Source organism: Nerophis lumbriciformis, linkage group LG04 (genome assembly GCF_033978685.3).
Source record: "Nerophis lumbriciformis linkage group LG04, RoL_Nlum_v2.1, whole genome shotgun sequence".
NCBI lineage: Eukaryota > Metazoa > Chordata > Actinopteri > Syngnathiformes > Syngnathidae > Nerophis > Nerophis lumbriciformis.
Window position 1 is genome coordinate 64,415,001 of NC_084551.2, and position 5,000 is coordinate 64,420,000.

The following is a 5,000-nucleotide window of genomic DNA, read 5'->3' on the forward strand; positions in this document are numbered from 1 at the left end:
TTGTAACAACATGCCGCCATAGACGGAAACACCTCCTAGGTAACACATGAGCCAATCACCACGCCCCTAGGCCAGCCTGTACCCACCCACTCTGTGCCCTATATAAACCATGGTATGCGAATGCTCCCATTAAAATCTCCTGACGATTGAGGGTACCCCCCCTCATGAAACAGGCCTGTAGAGATGAAATAGTCTTGTGATTTTTTTTTCCCCACACATACATATATATATATATATATATATATATATATATATATATATATATATATATATATATATATATATATATATATATATATATATATATATATATATATATATATTTTTTTATTTTTTTATTATATCAACATAAAAACACAATATATACATTGTATATCAATATAGATCAATACAGTCTGCAGGGATACAGTCCGTAAGCCAGTGACGTGCAGTCACTAGAGGCAGGTGAGGCGGGGCCTCACCTGCCATCATGGAAAGAAAAAAAATGTAAAAAGAAAAAAATTTTATTAAATTGTTATATGTATGCAGTGATTATACTATAAAGTTATTTTCCATTTAACTTCACCCGTTTTAGATTATTTTTATTCAAAATCGCTGAATTTTCACATTTGCCGTTCAAATACTGAGAAGAGACGGTGCGGTGAACAGCAGCCAGTTGAGGCACGTCACTCAGTGCCTCAACATGGACGGACTCGGCTAACTGCTGGCCTGCTGTGCAGTGAGACTGTATTGCTATATGAACTATATTATACATTTCCATCGTTTAGTTAGCTGAGGTATATAATGTACAGTGTATTTTGTCAACAACTGTATGTGTGTAAAGTATTTCTTGTGCTGAGCGATCATAAAACGGCTGCAAAAGACGCACTGGCTGAGGCTCCAGTAGCCCCGCCTCCTGCACCCCCGCCGTAGAATTGTTATATCAACTAAAGCCCACACTTAAACTTTCCACGTGCAAGATTGAATCTATTTAAAAAAGTTATTTCACAAGAAGCCAAAAAGTGCAAAAACAATAATGGTCGTGTTGGAGGAGTTGTGAATGACTGCAGGGCCACAGGTGTACCTAATGTTGTGGCCCTGCAGTCATTCACAACTCCTCCAACACGAACATGATTGTTTTTGCACTTTTTGGCTTCTTATTAAATAACTTTTGTAACCTATTTTTATGGGCTTTCCTATTTGTGATGTTAAGTTCCTGTTATGCGCTGTTATACAGTATATGCCTTGAGCTCTTATTTTGAAGGCGCCAAGAGCGGAAGTGATGACATGTTGTAGTGGAGCGGAGGTTTTTGAAAGAAGGTAAATAAAGTGGTCCTCGTGTAAACTGGAGCCTCCGTGTTTGTTATTTTGTAGTTTCATACAGTATAGGCGACATTTATAAACCCTCGGTTACACTTTTTGAAATAGATTCAATCTTGCACGTGGAAAGTTTAAGTGAGGGCTTTAGTTGATATAACACACCCGTTCATTAATCCAGCACAACAGCGGCGAATGGACTTTATTTATAAGTAAAGGTAAGACCATAATAACGTTTTTTTTTAATTAAATGTGCTTTTTTTGTGTGCTACAGTTTGTATGTGTAAAGTTAAAGTTAAGTTAAAGTACCAATGATTGTCACACACACACTAGGTGTAATGAAATTTGTCCTCTGCATTTGACCCATCCCCTTGATCACCCCCTGGGAGGTGAGGGGAGCAGTGGGCAGCAGCGGCGCCGCGCCCGGGAATAATTTTTGGTGATTTAACCCCCAATTCCAACCCTTGATGCTGGGTGCCAAGCAGGGAAGAATGCTGGTATGAGCTTTTAAACATAACCCGTTAACTGCTGCCAATCAAATGGTGAATAAGATACTCTTTAGGGTTCATATGTTTGTAAATCTGACTGTGATGAAGTCAGTGCCTCACCAGCCATCAACCTCACCGCACGTCACTGCCGTAAGCACACATGATTGTATTTCTTTATGACAAAAAAATAAATAAATAAATAAAGAAAACCATAAAGCCCATGATGTTAGTGCATCAGTCGAGGAAAATGAGCAAACTACATAAATAACATGCTGTAATTTGATTTTGCTATCATTTTTTTTGATCTTGATGGATTGAAAATGAACACCAATGAGTTAACTGATGGACATTATCACATCATTTATTAAAAAAATATAAATAACGACAAGTAAAGATAGAATATTATTAACCGCAACAGATTTCAGTTTTTGCAGTATGCTTTACGCACAGATGGTGAAGCCCTATGCACAGTATGTGCACTGCAAAAACTGAAATGTAAGTAAGATTAAATATCTCAAATAAGGGTGATACCGTAATTTCCGGACTATAAGCCGCTACTTTTTTCCCTTGTTCTGGTCCCTGCGACTTATACAACGGTGCGGCTTTTCTACGGCTTACGGTAACCAGGGGCCGCGCACTACCAAGGATGCAATCTGTATTTTCCCCTAAATATAGCTGGTGCGGCTTATAGTCGGGTGCGGCTTATATATGGAGCAATCTGTATTTTCCCCTAAATTTAGCTGGTGCGGCTTATAGTCGGGTGCGGCTTATATATGGAGCAATCTGTATTTTCCCCTAAATTTAGCTGGTGCGGCTTATAGTCGGGTGCGGCTTATATATGGAGCCATCTGTATTTTCCCCTAAATGTAGCTGGTGCGGCTTATAGTCGGGTGCGGCTTATATATGGAGCAATCTGTATTTTGTAATTTGACCCACTTAACATACTTCAAAACTCACCAAATTTAACACACACATCAGGACCTCCAAAAATTGCCTTTTGATGAAAAAACCGAACCCCAAAATTCAAAATTGCGCTCTAGCGCCCCCTAGAAAGAAAACTGCCTCTAACTCCCAGTAGGAATGTCATAAAGACATGAAACAAAAACCTATATGTCGGTCTCATTTAGACCTACTTTTCCTTAATTAATTTCCTCGGGCAAAAATCTACAGGAAGTTGGCAATTCCCCCTTCAAGACAAAAAAGTACTAAAAACAGTCATTTTTGCCTCTTTGAGCTGTAATGTGACCCCCTTAACATGCGTCAAAACTCACCAAACTGAACACACACATCAGGACTGGCTAAAATAGTGATCTAATAAAAAAACCTAACCCCAAATCTCAAAATTGTGCTCTAGCGCAATTTTTTAATAAAATGCACAAAAAACTGCTCCTCGGATGAAAAAACTGACAAAACGGCCTGTAACTCCCACTGGGAAGGTCGGAGAGACATGAAACAAAAACCTCTATGTAGGTCTCACTTAGACCTACATTTCATAAATTGACAACCCCCAGCAAAAATCAACAGGAAGTTTGCTATTCCCCCTTCAAAACAAATTTTTTGTAAAAACCGGTCACCTTCCTTCAAAAACTACCTCCTCTGAGCGCGTTTGTCGTTTCGGCTTCAAACTAACACAGGAGAGAGATTAAACCCTTGTGTATAAAATAACAGAACAGCGTTTTAATACCTGCTCCGGTTTTGATTTTATGACCCTTCAAAGACCCGCTGCGCTGCTGTTTTTTTAAGATGGCTGCTTAAAAGCAGGAAGCACCAGCGTGCCCACACAATGCAGACAAGGTAGGTACACTAGACAAAAGTATTGGGACACTTATGACTACCACCGGACAAAAGTATTGGGACACGTAGGCCGAAAACTGGACTCACCAAACTGAACACACACATCAGGACTGGCTAAAATTGTGATCTAATAAAAAAACCTAACCCCAAATCTCAAAATTGTGCTCTAGCGCAATTTTTTAATAAAACGCACAAAAAACTGCTCCTGGGATGAAAAAACTGACAAAACTGCCTGTAACTCCCACTGGGAAGGTCGGAGAGACATGAAACAAAAACCTCTATGTACACTTAGACCTACATTTCATAAATTGACAACCCCCAGCAAAAATCAACAGGAAGTTTGCTATTCCCCCTTCAAAACAAATTTTTTGTAAAAACCGGTCACCTTCCTTCAAAAACTACCTCCTCTGAGCGCATTTGTCGTTTCGGCTTCAAACTAACACAGGAGAGAGATTTAACCCTTGTGTATAAAATAACAGAACAGCGTTTTAATACCTGCTCCGGTTTTGATTTTATGACCCTTCAAAGAGCCGCTGCGCTGATGCTGCTGTTTTTTCAAGAAGGCTGCTTAAAAGCAGGAAGCACCAGCGTGCCCACACAATGCAGACAAGGTAGGTACACTAGACAAAAGTATTGGGACACTTAGGCCGAAAACTGGACAAAAGTATTGGGACACTTAGGCCGAAAACTGGACAAACGTTTTGGGACACTTGGGACTACAACTTGACAAAAGTATTGGGACACTTATGACTACCACCGGACAAAGGTATTGGGACACGTAGGCCGAAAACTGGACAAAAGTATTGGGAGACTTAGGCCGAAAACTGGACAAAAGTTTTGGGACACTTGGGACTACAACTTGACAAAAGTATTGGGACACTTATGACTACCACCGGACAAAAGTATTGGGACACGTAGGCCGAAAACTGGACAAAAGTATTGGGACACTTAGGCCGAAAACTGGACAAAAGTTTTGGGACACTTGGGACTACAACTTGACAAAAGTATTGGGACACTTAGGACTACAACTTGCCAAAAGTATTAAGACACTTGGGACTAAAACTGGACAAAAGTATTGGGACACTTAGGACTAGCACCTGCCAAATACGCGGGCCCGACCAACGCTGCTTGTTTTTTCTTGTTTTTGACTTTTTGCAGTGTGTGCACACAGGGCCGGCCCGTGGCATAGGCCGTATAGGCAAATGCTAAGGGCGCCGTCCATCAGGGGGCGCCACGCCAGTGCCACAAATATTGGAGAGAAAAAAAGAAAAGAAAAAAAAGTTGGTACTATTATTTCTAAATACAAAAAATAATCCCACGTTAATTAAAATGCAAAGTAAAGCCTATTTAATAGAAATATTATTTGTTACAACATTACGCCCCCTCACCCCCTCCCTCTCCCCCCTCACGGTGCGCCCCCTC

The 5,000-nt window shown here is 40.3% G+C and overlaps 1 protein-coding gene across 1 annotated transcript in view; it reads right to left on the minus strand.

Moving 5' to 3' along the window:
• The window catches only part of LOC133593770 (uncharacterized), a 7,977-nt gene that overhangs the window by 1,835 nt on the left and 1,142 nt on the right, over positions 1 to 5,000 (minus strand). The gene's annotated exons all lie outside the window — the stretch shown is intronic.